Consider the following 23,951-nt stretch of genomic DNA (forward strand, 5'->3'; position numbering starts at 1 on the left):
ACTGGCCGCATATTACAAACATTAAAAAATTTTTCAACCCGAGATGGCTTCGGCGCTTCTATCTGTTCTGACGTGGACTGCTCAAATGCTCGAATTGCAGCTTCCGCTGCTCTTTTGTCCGCGGCCATGCTCTGTAAGGTATGTAAAACTTTCTTCCAAACACCTCCAAGCTCCAATAGTGTTTTCTTGTCCTTTTTGCCCTCTATCACTGCATCCCAAAGCAGCTGCCCCAACTCTTGCCATTCGGTTTCACTAAAAATCAGCGAAGGTTTTTGCAGCTTGCCTTTGCTTCTTGCCCAAAGGACCAACTGTTCTAAATCGGCTTCTTTAACTTTTTCAGCTCTCTTTGAGAGAATATGAAAGAGCAGCCGCACTGAAGCCTGTAAATCTCCATCCATGGTGAACCTTTCACCCTCTCTCTGTCTCCGCGGCTTACCTCACCCTCCGCGGGCTGCTCCGCTCTCGCTTTTCTTCGGCAAGGCAGCAACTCCGCTCCAGCTCCCCGGCCTCGGCCACGTCCACCCCCGCCGTTCGGGTTTCTTGTGAACGCTGAGGTCTTCTCACTGCTCCACGGACTCTCGCAAACAAACAACAATGCGAAGAGTCTTTTTCCTCCCGTTGGGAACAGCCCAATTCGGAGTTTGGAGACTTCTGCTCCGTCCCACTTGATCCCCGTTCACAAAAAGTGAATTTGGGATCCCGGTCCCGTCACCATGAGGCGATTTGGACCTAAATTTCTGTCGCGCGACTCAAACCCGACTGCCCGTTACTCTAAAAGTAATTTGGCAGCCTTTTCGGAGCCTCCTGAGTCCCTGTGCGGGCGCCACTTAAAGCCAGGGAACCTCAGGAGAACGGGAAACTGGACAAGACAAACGCACATCCAATCAATATGATTAATGCAACGTTCTCCGTTTATTCAAAATCAGGCGGTAGTTTATATAAGCTTCTACATAGTTTACAGAAACAAAGACACTCTGATTGGTAGGCTAACATTGTTTACCTTTTCCTTAAAACGGCCTACACTGTACACCATAAAACCTATACTAGTTCACACCCCGTGGTCCCCACAATACCTTAAGACTATTTACTATCTGCGCCACAAACTCTGAATTTCTAACTGCGTCAGAGGCCTGAAGGCCACACCAGGCCTCAATCTGAGGCCTGGCCTGGAGTAGCTCAACTTTCACAATTCATGCCCTCTTTCTCTCAAAAATGCTGCAACATGGATCACAGGGAATGTGGGTCACCAGGGCTGTGCCCAATGTGGGTCCTCCAGTGGGGGATGGAGTTTAGCTCTTCTCGCACTTAGGGCACTCACAGGGCTTCCCTTACCGGTGCCTCCGTTGGTGTCGGGTCAAGATAGAGCTCTGTGAGAATCTCTTCCCACACCGGGGACACTCGTAGGGCCTCTCCCCGGTGTGGATGCGGCGATGACGGATGAGGATGGAGCTGTCCCTGAATCCCTTCCCGCAGACGGGGCAGCAGAAGGGCCTCTCCTCTGTGTGAATCCGATAGTGCTTGAGGAGATTGGAGCTGGTCTGAAACCTCTTCCCACACTTGGAACACTCGTAGGGCCTCTCCCCAGTGTGGATGCGGCGATGCTGGATGAGTTTTGAGTTGTCCCTGAATCCCTTCCCACAGTCGGGGCAGTAGAAGGGCCTCACCTCCGTGTGAACCGGATAGTGCTGGAGGAGACAGGAGCCGGTCTGAAACCTCCTCCCACACTTGGAACACTCATAGGGCCTCTCCCCAGTGTGGATCCTCTGGTGCATGATCAGGCTGGAGCTCCGGCTGAAGCTCTTCCCACACTCCCCACACTCGTAGGGCCTCTCCCCAGTGTGGATCCTCTGGTGCACAATCAGGTCAGAGCTCCACCTGAAGCTCTTCCCACACTCCGAGCACTTGTGGGGCTTCTTCCCATCATGGAGCTGCTCAGGGACCCCCAGCTCCGAGCTCTGGCTCCATCTCTGGCTGCCTCCCCGGCCCAGGGTGGGTCTTTCCCCCTCAGATCCCTGTGATCTGCGTTTGCAGCCCCTCCTCGTGTGGGATCTCCGGGGCTTTTCCTCCCCGTCAGGTTCCTGTGCTGTGGAGCCGCTCAAAACGGCCTCTTCCTCCAGGTTCTGCCGCGGGGATTTGTCCTCCCTGCTCTCCATCCTCAGCTCCTGCTCTGGGGAAGGAAGGACAAGGAGAGGCTCTTCCTCTTCCTCACAGCCTCCCAGGGGCTGGGAATGGGAAATCCTGGTTTGGGGAAAAAAAGGGATGAGCACGTTGAGTTGGAAGCTCCCTCTGTCCCAGTCCATCCCTAGAAGTCCCTGGCCACCTGGGCTCCATAAAAACCTCCCAAACACCGAGATCCAGCCCTGAAAAAGCCTCCCAGGAGTTCTCTGTCCCTGCTCCCTACCCTTTGCTGTTCAGGGCTCCCCCCTGTCCCAGCTGCTGGGGTTACGCTTGGATTGGGGGTCCCCCTTCTCCTCGCTGCCCGCCCTCCCCAGGCTGCCGGGAGTCCCAGCAATCCCAAAAGCTCCCCCCTCTTGGCTCTCCCCATTCAGGGGTGCCGGGGCTGTTTGGGCTCCCGGGCTCCCTTCTCCCCTTCTCCCCTGCTCTGGGCTGCAGGGGCTCCAAGGATTCCCCCCAAGGGGACTTTTCCGCTCCGCTTCGCAGTTCTTCCTTCTCCAAACATCTCCCCAAAAAACCCAACCCAGGCACCCCCCAGGAGACCTGGCCCGAGCTCCCCCTCCCTGCTCACCTGCGGGATGGGGGGAGATGATCCCACAGGTGGGGGCTGCGAATTCAGGCAGGGCTGACCGCGCGCTTCTCTCTGCTCTGCTCCATCCGCCTTTCAACCTCCTCTTCCTCTTCCTGCCGCCCCTCCTCTTCCATCCCCCCTCCTCCTCCTCCTCCTCCTCCCTAAGCCCACCTCCCGCTCCTCCTCCATCCCTGCCCTTCTCTCCCTGCCCTTCCTTCCCCCTCCTCCTGCTTTCTAACCCCACCGCCTTCTGCTCCCTCATCCCTCATCTTCCATCGCTCCTCCTCCTGTGTCCCGTCCCCTCCTGCCTGTCCTCCTTTATCCCTTCCCTTCCATCCCTCCTCCTCCTCCTCCTCCTCCTCCTCCTCCTGCCCCTCGCTATCCCCACCTCCTTCTCCGCTTCCATCCCTCCCCTTCCATACCCCCTCCTCCTCCTCCTCCCCATCCCCACCTCCCGCTCTTCCTTCATCCCTTCCCTTCCCTCCCTCCTCCTCCTCCCCCAGGAGCAGCGACACCCTCGGTTCCCGTTCCCGCAGCCCCGGCAGCCCGCGGCAGGAGCGGGGATGGAGCCGGGACAGGTCGGGACGGGCAGCGTGGGGCTCTCGGCTGCTCCCAGCCGCTGTTCCAGGGGGGAACCCGGCCCGGGCCAAAGGAGAGGCAAACTGGGCAAACTGGGGGCTGCACATCCAAACTGGGGCTGCCTGGGGACCCTGCCCGGGCACTGCCGGCCCTTGGGGCTCTTCTCAGGAGATCAGGAGGGGGGAACGCAGAGAGGGCTGGGGGATGCCAGGAGTGGCAGCACTGGGAAGGACTGGTTTGTACTGGGATTGTACTGGAATCATACTGGGAGCAGCTGGGCCCATGCCAGGGCAGACTGCAGTCACCCCGAGGGAGACTGGGATCGTACTGGGATCATACTGACACAGAGTAGGAGCCTACGGGGGCCAACTGAGACCATGCTGGGGGCAAATGGGATATACTGGGAGTGACTGGGAGCAGCTGTGAGCAACTGGGATCATGCTGCAAGCAAACTAGAGGAATTTGGAATGACTGGATGCAGGCTGGAGACAACTGGGACATACTGGGCATGACTGAGATCATACTGGGATAACAAGCACCTTACTGGGATCACTGGGAGTGTCTGGGAATGACCACAGAGATGCTGAAGGCAACTGGGATTTACTGGGGATGTCTGTAACCTTACTGGGGTGACTGGGAACACACTGGGAACAACGGGGACCATGCTGGGGAGAACTGAGAGCGAGTGGAAGTGAGTGGGTCTACACCGGGGACAACTGGGCATGACTGGGACCATGCTGGGAGCAACTGGGATCATATGGGGAGTGATGGGGTTGATACAAGGGACAACTGGGGGCAACTGGGATCACACTGGGGAGAACAGGAAGCAACTGAAAGCATGCTGGGGGCAACTGGGATCCTACTGGATCTTACTTGGAGCAACTGGGATCAGGCTGGAAGCAATTGAGGACAACTGGAGTGACTGGGAACATGGTGGGAGCAACTGGGATATGTCGGAATCTGTGGGTATTGGTGATTCCGAGATTGTAGAAAGTCTCTGTCTTTCTGCCCCGTTGCCAAAGAAGAAGCCATAGTTCGTCTGTGCTGGTTTCAAGGTTGTTTATCTTTGCTTATCTATAACAAGTTCTGCTGCCCTGCCGCAGGTCTGTCCTGCAGGGCAGTGTGCGGGGCTCTGCCCCTCAGTGGGATGGTACAAACATTATATACAAGAAATTACGTGTACTATATTTACAATAATGTGCCAATATCTATCATCTACGTTGAATAGTGTGTCCCTAGCCTAAACCAATAGAAAAATGCCAACATCACCAAGAACATGGAGGTAAGGAAGAAGAAGGAGGAAGAACAGGATCAGGTCCACTTTCCTCCATCTTAGAACTCCTGACCCCCCTGTACAAAGTAAAACCCCCCTGTACAGGTGTTAAAACCCCCCTGTACAATACTAAAAAATTTTACCCTCTAATTTGTGACTACTTTTACTATACCATCTAACCCTCTGTGACTGCTTGTTCCACCTTTAAAGTTGGTAATTCATTCCATGGTTCAAACTCAAAATCATAGCTGTTTTCTGCTGTTTGCCAGGGTCTAAAATGCTTCTGACCAAGGCCTGGAACCTCTAAAAATGTCTGAGGGACATTTTGAGTTCCGACATCTCCCCTCTCTGTTTGAACCTGAAACACCCGCTTTATCATGCTGTTCAAGGTCCTTCAAATACACACGAAAATGCATGGTAGAACAAGCAGAAGAACTACAAGTCCTATAAGAATATAAAATGCTATTTTCAGAAGTTCTTTCTACAATGGTGAGATATCAAAAAAGTTAAACAAATCATCTCATCAGGACCCTGTAACTTTGTTCAATTTGCTAATATTACTTTGTATTTGTTTTATATTTTTATGAATAGATTTTGAATGATCGGACAAGTTCATGCAGCACATCCCCTCAAATTCCTCACATCCGTGCCCATGTGTCAGCAGCAAATGATCAATTGCCGCCCTGTTTTGAAGCACTGCTTGCCTTGCACTGTTGATGTCTGTTAACATGTCACTCAGTGCAAACGAAATGGCACGACTGTGTTTCCTCAACCAACATGCTATATGATTCAATTGTGTCAAGGCCGCCCCTGATGCTGCTTGGAATGAGAAAATTGCTATTGCAATTCTCCGAGACTTGTCCCAGGTAGAAACATCATCATCATAATTTGAACTATATTTTTCAAGGGATCCTTTCCTTTTTGAATCAAGAACACCTCTTTGACAGCTTTGTTCATGGTCTGCCTCATGCACTGAGGCAAGGACAGCACAAACATTAGAAGAATTACAATACCTTATAATTACATACAACTATTTTCAAAATCTTTTTTCTACAACTGTGAAAAGTGAAACAAATTGAACACACCATCTACTTATGATTTAATTTTTCTCCAGGTGTGTTTGGTCCTCTGATATCTCTTTAAATTTTCACTCTTGTGTCCATGTGTTTACAATAGATGTTCAATTACTGTTTTGTTCTCATTTTTCACTGCTAGCTAATAAATCATTCGATGCAAAAGAAATGACATGGGCATCTTTACTCTGCCCACAACCTCTTTTGATCCAACTGCACCAAGGCTCTTTTTGATGCCACTTGCTGTGAAAGCAGAACCACTCAGTTTTTCCGAGCCTTTTTTCTTGGTATTAACATTATCATTGTCACAATTTGGATCACTTCATTCATCAGATTTTTTTCTCCTTGCTCTCTTATCAAGGTCATGCTGTGTGTTAACAAAAGATCTTTCAATGTTGCATGGACCACCCTTGATTTTTGCAGGGATAGCAGGCCAAATTCTGTCCCCGCAAATGGAAAACATTCCCTTCGGTAAAGTGGCTGGATGTTGAAAGGATGGTTTGCTTGTCATTTTGGTATGATTGCACCAAGATGACGCATTTTTATAAAAAGGCTGATTCGGAGTGACATCTATTGTATGATTATCTGTCTTTGCCACTCCTGATGAATTAAATTTGATGCACCATTTCATTTTTGTTGACCCAAAATGTCCAAATCCAGAGGTTCAAAGTGAGCCACCGGAAGGAACTGTGTCCAAACATGTCATCCCTCCACAGGGTCTGAAAGAAACTTCAGAACCCCTGGAAGGATGTCCCCTGGGACTGACCATCCCTCCACTGGCACACCTACCAAGCATGTTGAAAATGGTTTCTCTGGTTTCGAATGGGTCAGGCAAATGCTGTCCAGACCAGCTGCTTTTGCCAAAGTCTCCCACACTTTTTCCCTGGGTTGTCTCATGGGAAAATCTGTCCTGTTGCCCAAGGCAACAGGTGAAAGAATGAAGCACATGAACACTATCTGTCTGAATCCCATGTCCATGTCCCCACCCTCTGTGAGAAACCCTGCAATGCAGCAACACCCAAACAACACTTGATTTCCCAGAAAAAACCCCCCAAGTCTCTGGGTGATCAATCGTTGTCCGACGAGACGTCTGCAGCGTCGTTGTCTGCCTTCATCTGCGTGCTTCCCTCTCTGCTTCTCGGGTCTACGTCCACTGGCGTCTGCACCCGATAAGGTTACATGTGCCTCGCTGGCATTCACTTCAGTCCTCGTCCTGTAGAAACACAAGCGAAACCCTCGCCCCAAGTTATTAATGTAAATGAACCTTCAATCTGTCCTGACTCTGGACTTCTGATCAAATCGAAAGGATTTTTCCTTAGTTTTTCCTGTGGGCTGTTTGTAACATATCTGACAATTATTAGAGTGGGCTTTGAGAAAAAAACCATTTAAAAAATTCAACACATTTGTTCAACCCTGCCTCATCCCTTTTCTGTCCATCCAAGTGGATTTCAGGGTGTGATGTGTTCTTTGCTTGCTTGACCTGAGGGAGAATGAAGAATATTGAAAATATGTTTGACTCTCTGTTTTTTCAAAAATTTGTCAAGCACCTTGCCTGTGTAAATTGGACCATTATCTGTTTTTATTTCTTGTTGCACTCCTAATGATGTAAATGCTTATAAAAAATGTTTGCAGGTATGTTCTGTGGTCTCCCCTGTATATAATGATGCAAAAATCGCCCCTAAAAATGTATCAATTGAAATATGGATATTTTCGAGCCTCTCAAAAGATGGGTATTTTGTGACATCAGCTTGCCACAGCTGAAGGCTTTTACAAACCTCTCAGATTGTCCATTCCTGTAAATACAGGAGACTGCACAAACTGGCACTCTGGCAAGCAGATTTCTTTTGTCTGGCTTTCAGAAGGGTGAAAGGTTCCCATCAATGCCTGTGCATTTTTGTGAAAACATGCATGGTTCAATTTTGCCTGCTCAAAAATGTTTGGCAGTGTCTGCAAGATGGGCATTGTGAGCCTATCTACATGAGCATTCTCTTTTACTAAAAACCTCGGAGGTGAAGAATGCACTCTGATGTGTTTATTAATGTTCTCTGTTTTTTCTAGGATTATTTTCATGCATAATAGATATGAATATAAAATTTCCTTGTCTGTATGTTTTAAAAGCGATTTCTCTAATTGTTTGACCACATTTGCAACATACACTAAACTTGTGATCAGATTGAGGGTTCCTAAAATAACTGAAAAACCCCTGACTATTATTACCAATTTTGCAACTTGTGGTGAACCTTGTATCATTTTGATATTTGATTCCCATTTCCCTGTTTTTTGATTTTTCCATGTGACCACTGATTTGTGAGTTTTTTCCCAAACCATCAGTGAATACTGTCATTTCTTTCATTGGTTCCTGGCTTCTTTTTTTGCTTTTTCCCTGAAACTCACTTTTACATTTAACATTTTGTGTGTTGGAAAACGAACTGTGCAAACTTCTGAATGCCCTAACAACGTGATTGAAAAATCTTGCGACTTTGGATTGTCCACTCAAAATATTTCTTCTTTAAATGTAAATGAATGATTAAGAAATCTTTCCTTGACATTGTCAGCAATCTGGTCTCTGCCACAATAATGATCTGAGCTCCCATCTCTAAATCTGTAAGAATTGCTTTTGAGGGTCCGCAAACTAAAAACCCCACTTTCAACTTCTGTGGAAACATTAACAAAATACAAAATCCTTACTCAAAGCTACTTATTTAAACGATTTTTTTTTTTTTTTTTCTTTCAATTTTATCTGTCCAGTGTCTAGCACTCTCCTCATATTTTTCTCAATGATCAGCAAAATCAAGTCTACAAAATAATTATATCAAGAGATTAAAACATACAAAATCTTCAACCTCATTTCAGCCTTATTTCAGGCACTTCTTCACTCCTTTTCTTTTTTCTTTTTCCTTTTTTCTCTCTTTTTCTTCTTCTCTTTTGAAACAAGAAAGTTAAAATATAAACCATAATATAGAACAAGACAAAATATCTCAATAATAAAATGCATAAAACTTATCAAAATCTATAACAATTCAAGAAAATTCAAAAGAAAGATATTCTAAATAGCATATATAAAAATGAACAAAGCATGATCATTAGAAACATTGTGCCAGCGGTTCAGAGTCTGCAAACAGCTGAAACATTTGTTTCCAGTGAAAACCCTTGGCATCCCTTCCCGGGCAGGGCTGGCAAGTTTCACCTCAAAACTGTGTCAGCTGTAACATTTGTAGGATCAAATTGATGGGTCAAAAATGACCTGCATATCATTCATTTTTGTGCAGAAACCTCTGAATTTTGCTGGCAAACTCATCTGTCCAAGTTAAAATCAGGGTCTGGCCAGGACCCAAACTTTAAACTGGAGAGATGTCCCTTAACATATTATATAAAACAAAACTTACACTAACAATACATATATAATACTTAAAACATAACAACCTATTATAACATTTTCTTATAAAATAAACACTTGAAGTTCAAACCGATAAACTGGTCAAATGACACAAAGATTCATTTTTCTTGAAACTCTTTTGAAGGAAAAGTATGTCAATTGAAGAAATCGTAAGATTAGCAATGGCAAGAGGTTGTCAGAATGTTTCAGGCACCTCTCTCTGAGATCTTCTGAAAAACATTTGAGAATGATGAAAAATAGAAATGCAATGATTCCACTCACGAGAGATATAAAAACGAATCAGGAAGTTCACCTAGAAAAATGCACAATACAGTTAAAATTCAAAATGAGACTTCAGAACTGGCATGTAACCTGGATAAGATTACATAAACAATAATAAAACATACGAGAATTCACTATGAAAAAACAAAGCACAAATCTTCACCTGATAACATGATAAAATTTCTTAACAATAACGTTTATAGAACACTTAAATAGTTAAAAATAAAGGATTTGAAAACAAATGCCTTTGTATCATTATACAAAGAAATAACAGACTATAAAACTGATTTTTAAACAATGAAATCAATCTCAGAAAACTCAAAATAAATTCTTTTACAACTCTTATATACTGATAAACTTATAATAAAACAGAAAATACTAAAACAAAACCAAGAATCCAATAAATCCAATAACTTCTCCTTAAATCAATGTTCATTATTACTTTGTGAACTGTTTCAGACAAAACCTTCTCATCCTTAAAGAAAAACAACTAAACTTTGCTGCTGAATAAACTTGACCTTTGAAAAACTTAAAATAATTTTTGAATCAAACAGTACTTAAACTCAATATATAACAATCTTAATAAAGAATCCCTAAATTATATTAACTTCACGAAATCCATATGTATCAAATTAGCAATATATAAATCCATTATCAATTAAACCTTTGTAAACTTAACTTCTTCAGGGCCCAAACCTAAAATAAACTTAAAGTGATATACTCTAATTAAACAATACTTAACTTAAACGCAAACCAACTATATAAAAATCAATTCTATCATTAATAAAACGTTAAAATACAACCTAACTTAAACCTTAATATAATAAATTACTAACATTTCATGCTATTTAATCTTCTATATCAATTTTCATTATGATATCTCTTTTTCACAATGTGTTTCACAATTATTACTTATCATCACACCGGCTGGGCGTGTCTGCTCGATCAATTCTGTGACCTAACTGAAAAAATCTGGGGTTGGTGTTTAGAAACATTGGGGAGATTTGAAAAAGGCTTTGTGTTGGCTGGTTTTCAAAAAGCGACTGATGGAATTTTATTTCAGGGTGAAAATTGGGAGACTCATCTCTCAGCATTGCTGCAGGATATTTGCTGCTTGTAAAAAATTATTTGCTGTGGCTGTTGTGATTTTTTGTTTGCCGCGGCATGAGAGCACTGGGAGCATTTCTGGTGCAAACCCCGCTTCTGCCTGCGTTAGGATGCTGCGCCCCTCTCTCTTGCTCACACCCGCTGTCAGCCACTTCCGCGTTCGCTTTAACTCTCACAAACGCATGCGCAGCCTTGATTCACCCTCTGTTTGTGTCGCCATGGGAACAAGGGAAGGAACTCCCGCACCGACCGCGCCCGCCCGCACCGGCTCCGCGCGGCCGTCCCTCGGGAATGTCCCCCCCCGCATTCTCTCTGTCAGGCCTGGCGCTGCCTCGGTTTTCGCTCTGGGTCGGCCCGCGCCGTCCCCCGAGCTGCCGCTGGAGCCCAGCGCGATTCGGCGCTCTGGTGACGTCATCGGCACGCGCCGCCGCGTTCCGCGTTGCCGCGGGTCCGCGCCGCGTCCCGCCCGGCCCCGCGCCGCTCGGGTCTCCCCCCGCGGCCACCGCGCAGTCTGCGGACGGCTGGCTGGCGGCCACCGCCGCCCCCGACGCCGTCTGTGCCCGTGCCCGTGCGTTCGGAATGCAAGAGATCTCCGCTCCGACTTCCGGGTTTTGCTCTACCGTCCCGCACATGCGCGCTGCCATCGCCGCAGCGACAGGAGAGTCCCGCTCTCCGTCCAGCCGCCCGCCTGGCCAGCGCCGCCGCTGCGAATTGGGAGCTATTCCCCGGCACCTGCCGGACGGTGCTTTCGCACTCTCACGGATTCCCGTCATGGAACGCATCACCGGGCACTCTGGGCGTCTGACCACCGCACCGCGCTCCCGCCGCCTCCTGCGTCCGCTGGTTCCCACTGCCCCCCCCTCTCGCCTGCACCGCGGGCTGCTTTGAACTCCCCACCCGCGCAGCTGCGAGAGTTCTTTCCTCTTTCTCACTTTTCCCTCCGCTCTGCACTCACGACTGCCCCTCCCCCCAGGAGCCGCCGGCGCCGCTGCCCCCCCACTGTGGGTTCGGACTCGGACAGTGGCCAGTCCCTTCCCCCACCGAGGGCTGTGTCTGTGCCTAGCTTGTCTCACTGTCTGGGGATTTTCTGCAGCTGAGGAGCTTAGAAATTGAGATTTGAGGAGTCTTGAGGAACAGTGTGAACCCGGGGACACAGGACATGATGAAAAACCACCCCCCCTGATCCTCTTCGGGAGGCAATTTGCTTCCCCTGGTGAGGAAAATTGCCCGAAGCTGCTGGCTGGGCCATCTTCCTCCTTGTGCTCCCATAGGAGCCTTAGCTGTTCAGTCTAAAATGCCGCGTTGTGAAAATGACTCTTATTGTCCTTGCTAAAGGCAAAAGTTTTTGCGGCAGTCTTATCTCTCTTTTTTTTCTTTTTCCTGTGGCTCGGTAATACAGTTGCTTATTGATCCCTTACGAAAATTTAACTCAAACAAAAGATGTACATCTGTGTGCGGGTGAGTATACTGCACCCACAATAACAAAACTTTCATCTCATTTGAGGCTATCTCTACCAGATGGGTAAAAGTCTTGCCCTGTAGGGCTGAAAAAATTTTTTGTCTGTCCTTGGGAGCATCCCTTCCCCATGTTCTTAATTTCAACCATTCTCACCAAAAGCTGAGTCACCCGAGGTCAGTCCGGAGATGGCACTGTTCATCGTCCAGCAGGTCACAGGCGAGAAATCCCAGGCGCGCTTCTGGTTTTCCTCCTCCTGGCTGTCCTCCAGACGAGCTGTCTTGGTGAAGGTCAGGTTCTTATCTTGAGCTTTCTGCTCCCTCTCCTCCCGGAATCTGCCGAGAGCATTTGTGCTCTGTTCCTCTTCCTTTCTTTATTTTTTTGTTTTTCTCTGCTGATGAAGGTTGGAGGTTGTTTGCTGTTTCTTCTTGTTCTTCTTGCTGATGCCCGCCAAGGGACGCCAATTGTCGGAATCTGTGGGTATTGGTGATTCCGAGATTGTAGAAAGTCTCTGTCTTTCTGCCCCGTTGCCAAAGAAGAAGCCATAGTTCGTCTGTGCTGGTTTCAAGGTTGTTTATCTTTGCTTATCTATAACAAGTTCTGCTGCCCTGCCGCAGGTCTGTCCTGCAGGGCAGCGTGCGGGGCTCTGCCCCTCAGTGGGATGGTACAAACATTATATACAAGAAATTACGTGTACTATATTTACAATAATGTGCCAATATCTATCATCTACGTTGAATAGTGTGTCCCTAGCCTAAACCAATAGAAAAATGCCAACATCACCAAGAACATGGAGGTAAGGAAGAAGAAGGAGGAAGAACAGGATCAGGTCCACTTTCCTCCATCTTAGAACTCCTGACCCCCCTGTACAAAGTAAAACCCCCCTGTACAGGTGTTAAAACCCCCCTGTACAATACTAAAAAATTTTACCCTCTAATTTGTGACTACTTTTACTATACCATCTAACCCTCTGTGACTGCTTGTTCCACCTTTAAAGTTGGTAATTCATTCCATGGTTCAAACTCAAAATCACAGCTGTTTTCTGCTGTTTGCCAGGGTCTAAAATGCTTCTGACCAAGGCCTGGAACCTCTAAAAATGTCTGAGGGACATTTTGAGTTCCGACAGGATACACTGGGAGAGACTGAAACCACAGTGGGGGTAAATGGGAACAACTGGAACCACAGTGGATGATAATGGGAGCAGCCGTGCCCATGCTGGATTCATACTGGGATCCTACTGGAACTGGCTGGCATCATACTGGGAATGACTGGAAGTGTGCTGGCTGTGACTGGAACCATGCTGGAGGTGACTGGGAGCAACTGGGACCACACTGGGAGTGACAGGGAGTCATTCTGGGCAGGGCTGGAATCATACTGGGAGTGACTGGAACCATACTGGGGGGGACTGGGTGCAGCTGGGATCATCCTGGGAGCCACTGGGATTCCAGCAGGTGTGAATGGATCCTGGCTGGGGGTCACTGGGAGCTACTGGGGCCATGTTGGGAGGAAAATCTGGACACATTGGAAGCAACTGGGACCAACTGGAAGGTACTGGAACCGTGCTGAGGGGACTGAGACCACAAATGGGGAAACTGGGTTCATACTGGGAGTGACTGGGACCACACTTTGGGCAACTGCCAAACTGGGATCATGCTGGAGGCAACTGGGAGTAACTGGGAAAGACTGGGATCATTCTGAGGTCACCAGAACCTTACTGGGCCAACTGGAATATACTGGGAGTGTCTGTGACCATACTGGGGGGACTGGAACCACACTGGGAACAGCTGGGACCATGCTGGGGACAGCTGAGAGTGAGTGGGACCATGCTGAGTGGGACTGGGACTATTCTAGGGACGCCTGGGATCATACTGGGAGGAACTGGGAACAACTGCAACTATTCTGGCAGCAACTGGGATCATACTGGGATCACAGTGGGAGCAGCCGGGTCCATGCTGGGTGAGACTGGGAGGAGCCAGGTCCATGGAGGGTGACTGGAATCATACTGGGATTGACTGGGAGTGGCTGTGAACAACTGGAATCATGCTGAAAGTAACTGGGAGGAAGTGGGAGGGACTGGGAGTATGCTGGGAGTGGCTGGGATATACTGGGAGAGACTGGGAGTCATAGGGATCATACTGGTGGTTACTGGAGTCATGTTGGCATTGACAGGGAGCAACTGGGATCACACTGGAGGGCACTGGCATCATACTGGGAGTGACTGGGATCATACTGGGATTACTGTGGGTGCCAAGGGACCCTGACTGGGGGTTACTGGGAGCTGCCAGGCCCATGCTGGGAGCCAAATGCACACACACTGAGAGCAACTGGGAGCAACTGGGAATGACAGGAGTCATGCAGGTGACAACTGGGATGTACTGGCAGTGACTGGGATAAAACTGGGGGCAGCTGAACCATGCTGAGGTAACTGGGAGTGCCTGGCAAAGACTCTGGGAATGTTCCAGGCAACTGGGATGTACTGGGAGTACCTAAGAACATGCAGGTGGTGACTGGGACCACACTGGGAGCCACTGGGAATGTGCTGGGGGCAACTGGGACCATGCTGGGGGCAAGTGTGAGTGACTGGGGCCCTGCTGGGGCAGACTGGGATCATACTGCACTCATATTGGGATCATACTGGGAGTGACTGGGACTATACTAGGAGCAACTGGGAGAAGTGGGAACACACCGGAGAAAAGTGGGAGCAACTGGGACTTGCTGGGGGCAAATAGCGTCATAATGGGGAATGACTGAGAATGACTGGGCTCATACTGGGAGAAACAGGGATCCTGCAGGGAGTGAGGGGAAGTGACCAGGGTGATACTGGGACTGACTGGGCTCATCCTGGGAGTGCCCAGGAAACTGGAAGCACACAGGGGTAGGAACTGGGCACCTGCTGGGAGCAGCCCCTGGCGGCCCCGGTACCCCCGAACCCCTTTCCCGGCCATGCCGCCCCTCCAGCCCCAGCACCCCCATTGCCGGGTGCCGGCACTGCCAGGGGTCCCCCCTCTCGGGGTCCCCGCTGGGGCTCCTGGGGCTCTCCTCTCTCTGCGCTCCCGCCCAGGGAAGCCGCGGCTCTCCCGGGGCTCCCCAAATCCGGGGTCCCCCCGCCGCTCCCGCCGCTCCCGCGCGGTCCCCACGCGGCCCCGGCAGAGCTCGGAGGGCCCGGCCGGGAAGCCCAACCCGCACCGCGGGGGGACCCGCATCCCCCCGGCCCCGCCGGGGCTCTGCCGCCACCCGCACCGGGACCCCCCAAAAACACCTCCCGGGGACCCCCGATGTCCCCCCGAGGGCAGCTGCGGCTCGGCCTTGGAGCCCTGCCAGCTCCAAACATCCCCCCAAAAACCCCAAACCCAGGGAGCCCCGGGATATTTGGGGCCAGCTCCCCCTCCCCGGGTACCTGCGGGATGGGGGCGACGCTCCCGGGGTGCTGCGAGTTCAGGCAGAGCCGGAGCCCCGCGGTTCATCCTCCCCGCTCCTCCTGCTGCTCCCGCTGCCGCTCCGCCTCTTCCTCCCTCCTCCTTCTCCTCCCCGCAGCCGCGGGAGGGGCGGGGATGGAGCCGGGACAGGTCGGAACGCAGAGAGGGGTGGGGGATGCCAGGAGTGACTGGGCTGTACTGGGATCATACTGGGAGCAGCTCCTGGGTGACTGATCCTACTGGGATCCTACTGGGATCATACTGGGAGTGAGGAGGAGCAGCGCGGTGGCTCCAGCGCTGGGGCTGGGGGCGCTCCTGGCGGGCGAGGGGGGAGTGGGACCCCGGCACCGGGACCCTGAATCGCCATTGCCGGCACCGGGACCCCCCCTGCTCCCCTTATCCTGCACAGGGACCCCCCTGAATCCCCCATTTCCGGACATCAGGGCCCTCTGCTCCCCTTTTCCCTGCTCCCAGCCTCTAGATTTCCCGTGTGCCTGATCCTGGAACGCCTTGGAACACCTTGGACCCCCATTGCTGCCTTTCCCAGCCCCCAGCCCCACCTTTGTGCAAAGCCAGAGACCCTCTGAACTCCCCCTTCCCGAACACCCCGGGTGTCCCCACCCTGGTACCCCTTTTTGGGAAACCCTGGACTCCCCTTTCCTGGGCTCAAGGACCCCTGGAACTCCCTTCTACCTCTCCATCCCTGCCCCCCCATTTCCGTGACCCTGAGACCCCCCTGCACCCCCATTCCTGAGAACCAAGACACCCTTTTACCCCTTTGCCCGGCACTGAGACCCCCCTGCACCCCCTTATCCGGCACCAGCACAACCTGTTCCCATCCCACACCTCTCCCAACCCCCAGTCCCACCCTTTTCCCTGACCTGGGACCCCTGGGCCCCCATTCCTGCCTTTCCCAGTTCCCAGCTCCTCCTTTCCTCATGTTCAGGAGCCCTGGCACCCCCTTTCCTGGGCACAGGATTCCCTGGACACCCCATCCCAGCTCTCCCAGTCCCTGCACCCCCTTTCCTTGGCTCTCAACCCCTGAAGCTCCTCCCCAGCTCTGCCATCTCTTTATGTCCCCCTTTTCCTTGGCCTGTGGACCCCCCTGGATCCCCAAACTCTCAGCCCCCTCAGCTCCCCCAAATCTCCATGTCCCCCCACTTCTCCACTCCCTGCAGTTCCTGGAAGTGGCGCTGTCAGAGCCCGGCCCGGGGGTCCCCCAGTCCTTGATTGTGGGGGGCGTGGACGGGACCCTCTGCGAGCGCTGCGGCAGCGAGCGGGGCCGGATGGAGGCACAGACACCGGGGATGGGGGCGGGAGCTGAGCTGGGATATTGGGATAGCCAGAGCTGGGATATTGGGATAGCCAGAGCTGGGATATTGGGATAGACAGAGCTGGGATATTGGGATAGCCAGAGCTGGGATACTGGGATAACCAGACCCTGCTCAAGGACAGGAACCGGCCCGTGGCTGACAGTGACCTGGAGACGGGGCCGGTACAACCAGAGCAGGGGCAGTGGGGGGAGCCGGGGGCTGGGCTGGGATCTGTGGGAATGGAGGACTCTGAGGGGCTGGGATGGGATCTCTGGGGATGGGGGGGATCTGTGGGGCTGGGATGGGAATCCAGGGAGCTCCAAGGGGCTCCCAGGGGCTGGGACACGACTCCATGGGTCTGTTCTCTCCTCGTTCCCAGGTCTCCACACAGTGCAGGGGGTTTCCAGCTGTGACCTCCTGTCCAACAGAGCGTCCATGGATCCCACCAGTACGGCTACAAGGGCTGGGATTTCGTCTCTTTCCTGCTGGGATCCGGGAGCTTTGCAGTGTCCAGCGGTGCTCTCTGGATATCCCAGAGGTGCTGGGAATCCAGAGGGATCATGGTGGAACAGATGAAGCATTACCTGTGACAGACCTGTGTGGAAAGACCCCCAAAATACATCAGATATGGTCGGGAGGCTCTGGAGCACAAAGGTGGGTGTAGGAGGGGAAGGGCAATTCCTATGGGAATGGGGGATTCAGGAATGGGGGACTTGGGAATGCAGGAATTGCCATGGAATTTCCATGGCCAGATCTTACTCTCATGACAGTCAGGTGAGAATTCCATGGATGGATTTCCCCCCTAACCCACTGCCATGGGAATTCCATGGGGAAATGATTGGAATTGATAACCAATCCAATGAGAGCAGTGCAATGAGAAGTAATCCCTGCTGGGATTCCATGGGACATCGATCCCAATCCTTTGCCCAGGCTGGCTCTGCTGTGCCTGTAGCTGCACCAGGGGAGTGCCCTGTCTCTGCCCTGAGCCCAGCACGAGCCTTTCCTTGGGTGTTCCGTGCCCTGCCCAGGGCAGGAGGGCACTGCCGGAGCGGCTTTGGTGGCCCCGGGCACCCGGCTGGGCTGCAGCCACTGCAGGGGCTCCTGGGGAATGTTCCAGAGCAGAGCTGAAAGCAAACAACAGTTTCTGGAGGGGATTCTGCCCCTGGGCCTGTGCTGGGAGCCCAAGGGCAACAGCCCAAAGTGCTGGGGCTCAGTGTCCCTCGGCCAGGCCGTGTTCCCTGGCTGTCCCCTGTCCCTCAGCTGTGCCCTGTCCCTTGGCTCTGTGGGGCCAGGTGTGGCAGCAGGACCCGGGGCAGCCCTGGGGGAGAACAACCCTGAGCCCCAGCTGGGCCAGTTCCCCCAGCTCCCCACAAGCCACTCCCAGCATGGGCCCTGTGGCTCCCAGTCACCCCCAGTATGGTCCCAGTCACTTCCAGTTACACTCAGTGTGATCCCAGTATCATCCTGGTCACTCCCAGTGTGATCCCAGCATGTTCCCAGGTGTTCCCATTCACCCCTATAATAGTTCCAGGCACTCCCAGTATGGTTCCAGTCCTTCCCAGTATGATCCCAGTATGAACCCAGTCACTCTCATTATGGTACCATTTGCTCCCAGTAAGGTCCCAGTCACTCCAAGTCACCCAGTATGATTCCAGTTCACTCCCAGTATGATTCCAGTCACTCCCAGATAGTCCCAGTATTATTGCAGTAACTTCCTTTATGGTTCCTCTGTGATCCCAGTCACTCCTGGTTAATGCTGCCCGGGGTCCCAGGGGTCCATCTGACCCCCGGGCTGCCGCTGCCGTGGGTGTCCGGATAGCGCTGCGCTGTCAGGCTCAGCCTGTCTGGGTCCCTCGGCTCAGCTCCCAGCCACAGGCAACTTAGCGAGCACCTCTGGAGTGATTTCAGCTCTGTGAGTTCAGCTCTCGGTGATTTCGCTCTGTGCTCACAAGTGCCTCTGGCAGACACACAGGGATAGAGAGAGGAAAAGGCTGTATGCGGTTCCACAGCGATGTCCTTTATTGCCAGCTCCTCTGAAGGGATGCAGTGACAGTTCTTCTGCTGAACTGGGCAGAAAGGGGTGTTTATATGGGGTACTGGGGTGCTGGAAATTGTCCAGTTGCCAGGTTTGAGGAGAATACACCAATAGCCTTACAGAGAGACAAGAAGGGTCCGAATGCAGAAGAGGGGCTTCTTTGCTCCCATCACCATGACTTAGGCATTTCTTATCTTAGGTGAGTGACCGCCAGGGAGGCCTTGCAGGGCCTCTGACTGCTACAGTGACACTACAGAACCTCATGGAACCGTGGGTCAGTTGTGACAATGTGGGTCCAAGGACACCATGGTGGCACTACAGAACCACAGGGAACCAAGGGTCCATGGTGACCTTGTGCAGCCCACAGTGTCACAGAGGAGCCGCTGTGACACAGCGAGGGCACACGGAGCCCAGGGGCCATTGTGACACATCAGGGCTCTGTGGAACCACGAAGCCATTGTGACATTGCAAGGCCTCATGGAAGCACGGGGCCATTGTGACACTGCAGAAGCAAGGGGAACATTGTGACACTCCAGGGCCTCATGGAACCAAGGAGATCCTTGTGACACTGTGGGGTCCCATGGAACCAAGGGAACATGGAACAGGTCTGGCTGGCTGGGCCACCTGGGGGCCACCTGACAGGTCCAGCTAGCCTTGGCATGTCAAGGGCTGCTGCTCATCTGCCCCTGGAACACTGGGGCTCAGTGCTCTCCTTCCTGTGGAAAGAACTGTCCTTCTCCTCCAGGAGCCCATGGCCAAAATTTGGATTCCTCCTCTTATTTTGCTTTTATGCAAAGATTGTTCCCAGATGAAATCTGCCAGGACAGACAGATCTGGCTGGCTTGGTCACCCAGGGGCCACCTCTCGTCTGCCTGTGAAACACCGGGACCCTGTGCTTTTCTTTCTTATGGGAAAAAAAAGCACCTTTCACACCCACGCACCCAAGGCCAAAGTTGGGAATCCACCTCCAGGATTCCCTATATCCAAGGATTTCTTCCAGACAAAAGCTGCCAGGACTGACAAGTCTGGCTGGCCTAGGTTTTCAAGAGTTAATTCTTATCTGCATTTGAAACACTGGGGCTCTGTGCTTTCCTTGCTGATGAAAAGAACTCTTCTTCCTGCCCAAGTGCCCATGGCCAAAACTGAGATTCCATCTTCAAAATTCTGAATATCCAAGGATTTCCCCCAGATGAAAGGTGCCAGGAAAAAACAAGTCTGACTCTCTTGGCCTATAGTGACCACCTCTCATCTTCTTCCAAAACACCTGGGCTTCACCTGGGCTTTTCTTTCCTATGGGAAAAACCATCCATCTTGACCAGGTGACCATGGCCAAAGTTGGGAATCCTCCTCCAGAATTCCCTAGATCCAAAGATTTCTCAGTGATGAAAGCTACCAAGACAAACAGGTCTGACTGGCTCAACCTCTCAGGAGCCACCTCTCTCCTCCTCTGCCTTTGAAACACTGTGGCTCTGGGCTTTCCTTCCTATGGAAAAGAACCGTCCTTCTTACCAATGCAGAAATGGCCAAAATTTTGGTTCCACCTCCAAAGTTCCTTTATCCAAGGGTTGCTTTCAGACAAAAGCTACCAGGACAGAGAGGTCTGGCTGCCCTTGGCCTCTGATGGCAGCCTTTCATCTGCCCCTGAAACACCGGTGTTCCATGCTTTTCTTCCTGTGTAAAAGAACTGTCCTTCACCTCCAGGCAACCATGTCCGAAACTGGTATTCCACCTCTAAAATTCCCTATGTCCAAGGACAAAATCTGCCAGCACCATCTGATCTGGCTGGCCTTGGCCTCTGGGGGCTGAAGCTCATCTGCCCCTGGAACATTGGGGCTCGCTTGTTCCCTTCCTATGGAGACCATGGTGACACTGTGAGGACCTGGTGGTACTTTCCCTAAAAAAATTGCAATTTGTGAAGGTATCTCTCAGAACAATACCTGGCAGCTTTGGCTGGCCTTGTCCTCTAGTGGTCACCTTTCATCTGCCCCTAAAACAGTGGCACTCTATTCCTTCATTCTTGGGGAAAATAGCTGGTCTTCATGTCCAGGAACCACAGCAAAAATAAGAATTGGCCACCAAGCCTGCCTGGGGTCATGGAACCATCTGCAGCCCCGGGCAGATATTGACTCTGCCAGTGCTGCCATCCTCCCACCAGTGAGAGAAAAGGACACAGGGCAGGCACACAGAGGAGCAACATGAAGACACCGAGGTCAGTGAAGAGGAAGTTGAGTCCCAGATGGGAGGGATGAGGAGATGCCTTGATCTTGGGGCTGAAATCCTCTGGTAAAGCTATGGAGAAGGATGTCATTGATACATCAGACTCTCTTTTTCCCTATAAGGCACTGAAAAATATGGGGAGATGACTTGTTCAGCAAAGGCCTCCATGCTAAAGTAAGGAAATATTGAAGTAGCTTGATGCCATGAGGTGTTTGAACAGACAAAGAGAGCAGAGTGATGAGACCCTGTGCCCTCAGGGAGAGAAGAAGAAGATCTCTATTCCCAGAGATTAAGATGATTTCAGAAAGAGATGAAAGAGAACCTTTGCTCTTAAACAGCACATCTTTAAACTAATACCACTTAAATTGACATGTCCCCTAAACACAGCTGTGGGAAAATCTGTGAAAAAATGGGAGGGATTTCACAATTGCAGATTTTTCCTAATGTCTGCTATTCATGGAAAAGAAAAGCCATGAGATAACTGTTTTCTTGTGGAGAAGTCTCCATAACATTAACAAGAGGAGGGTCTTTCCCTAAGTGAACTGAAGAAAGACTATTCTAGAGGTGGAAAACTAACAGAAAATTTTAGATTTTGTCTCTTTACATTGTCAGATTGTATGGAGAAAGGAAGTGTTCTGAAAGTTTTGTTCTGATCCTTATTACTCTGTCTTTTAGTTACTCTTAAGAAACTTTTCTTTATACCATTTAAAAGTTTTGAGCCCACTTTGCCTTTCTTCTAATCCTATCTCAAGAGCAGGAAATGAGTAAGTATATTCTAGTGTGTGCACTGGTAATTAGACAGCACTGAACCCACCACACTTATTGATATATTGCCCAAGAATTCCCAAAATGGTGAACCAAAACTACTACAGAAACTTCCTGATGAACTGCCCCAGACCAGAGGGAAAACAAGGCAGAGCCATGGTTTGTCAGGACTTGCCTGAACCTAATGAGCCCGGTGGTGCATTTGGAACTGAGCCCTGGAACCTCGGGGCCTGAGAGGAGATTGCACAAACCTTTCCAGGAGTCAACAGCAGAAGAAAACCCCAAACTGTCTCAAAGCATTAATGGGTGCCACTGAGGTCCATCCCCAACACAGGCTCCTCATGGACTCCTTGAAGGAGAGAATTGGAGACTCAAAATGGCACAAAAACCTCTCAGTGTGGAAAGGAAAATCCAAAGTACCTGAAAAAAGTTTAGTATCTCAGAGTATTAATGAGCCCCAGTGAGTGTCAGTACAAAGCTCTCAAGGGACTCGTTAAAGCAGATAATTGGGGCCATGATTGCACAAACCTCTCGCAGAGTCTGTATCAAAAGGGAAACACCAAGTACCTTAAAAGAAATGAAGTTCTGGGAGCATGAAGGAACCCCCAGGGCCATTCCTGGCCAAGGCTCCCCAGGGACTCCTTCCAGCAGATCCTTGAGGCCACTGGGATGTGGGCTAGGGGGGGATGCTGAGGGCAGGACCAGGGGGTGACAGTGCCCAGCCTGGCTGGGGCTGTGCCAGGAGACCCCAGGGCCTCAGGACAAGGTGTCTCCTCCCAGCCCTTGGTGGCACAGACCCTGCTGTGCCCCAGGGCACCAAGACTTGGCTTCTCTTTGTCCCCACCTGTCATCAGTGCCTCCAGTTCTCTGCTCTGCCTGGGGCCTGGGGACACTTTCTCAGTCGTGTCCCTCAGTGGGACCCATTAAAAGTCCAAGAAACTTTGGAGTTGGATTCTGACTTGGAGTTCTGGAGAGGTTTCTGCAGCTCCCTCTCAGGGCCTGATGTTCAGGGCCTGAGCACAAAGCCCCAGAGGGTCATTAAAGTCCTTGTGCTGTGTCTGTGCTGCTGAGCTGGGCCGGGCTCCTGGCACAGAGGGTGATCCTGGTAACCAAGCAGAGCTTCAAAAGCACATTTCTCTTGCTGAGCAGCTCTTCTCCCAGCCCAGCAGGGCTGGGGCACTGCCTGCAGCCAGCCCGGGCACAGCACAGAGGCACAGAGAGCTTCAATCAGTCAGGGCTGGGAAGGGGCTGAGAAGTGCCTGGGGCAGAATCACTGCCAGCCCTTGGCACAGGAACCTCTGGCTGCAGGACAATGCAGCTGCAGCTCCTGGAGCGATCTCCTAAAGCTGGAACATCCCAATGCCCACAGACCCTGTGAGTGCATTCTCTGCTCGTCTCCTGTGCAGAGCAGCCAGGGGTGCCCAGGGCTGTCCTGCAGAGCAGGGTCCTGCAGCCCAGGGCGCTGTGCTGGGCCAGGACTCTGCTGCCTGCCAGGGACAGCTCTCAGCCGGCCCTGGAGCTGCTCCCAGCGCTGGCCAGGAGCTGTGGGGGGAAGGAGCCGCCCTGAGCAGGGCAGGTGCTGCTGCTGAGAGGGGCTGGGTGGGGCAGGGCTGCTCCCAGCTCCAGACCAGCCTGGGCACAGCTCCAGAGGGCACTTCCCAAAGAAGGTAAGCCTGGGATTGCTGTGAAGGTCAGGAGCTTTCCTGAGAATGTTTTCAATTTCCTGCTTGGAGGAGGATGGAAAAATTGGGGTGATGACAAAAAGATTTTTGCTATTAATACATCTTTCATGTATCGGTATCTCTGTAAATTACTATGATATAGTTATAAAACTATAATCCTTATTTAACTCTATTAAACTTTTAATTAATTTTATTAAATTACTATTTGGTACTTATATAATTGTAATCTTTTACTGACTCTAGTATGTTTCCTACCTATCTCTTAGATTTCAGAACAATAAGGTGACTGTCTAAATACATTCCTGAAAAACTGCATTGTCTTATTACCGGGAAGAGGACCTACAAGAAGAACACACACTATGTGAGCAGTCATAACTAAAGGTGGGCAAAGAAGCCCTTGGACCTACTCCAATGGTTTGAGCCAGGGGTATGTAACTGGGGCAACTGAAACTCCTATTGGGTGTCCCTGTTAAATATACTAATTAATTAACCTTAATAAATTGTTGAAATCATGGGCTGGGTGTGCCCCATCCCCTCTGGGACACGTGGAAGCTTCCAATAAATGTCAGGTTTTTACTTTACTGTTCTAACACTGTTGCAAGGGTATTTTTTCTCTTTTGGTTATAGACAA

General features: G+C 50.8%; 2 protein-coding genes across 2 annotated transcripts in view; one reads left to right on the forward strand and one right to left on the reverse strand.

The window, feature by feature from the left end:
- The window catches only part of LOC140680256 (uncharacterized), a 1,118,524-nt gene that overhangs the window by 846,615 nt on the left and 247,958 nt on the right, over positions 1–23,951 (reverse strand). The gene's annotated exons all lie outside the window — the stretch shown is intronic.
- The window catches only part of LOC140680875 (uncharacterized), a 490,116-nt gene that overhangs the window by 270,149 nt on the left and 196,016 nt on the right, over positions 1–23,951 (forward strand). The gene's annotated exons all lie outside the window — the stretch shown is intronic.

This window comes from Taeniopygia guttata, chromosome 30 (genome assembly GCF_048771995.1).
Source record: "Taeniopygia guttata chromosome 30, bTaeGut7.mat, whole genome shotgun sequence".
In the NCBI taxonomy this organism is placed as follows: Eukaryota; Metazoa; Chordata; class Aves; order Passeriformes; family Estrildidae; genus Taeniopygia; species Taeniopygia guttata.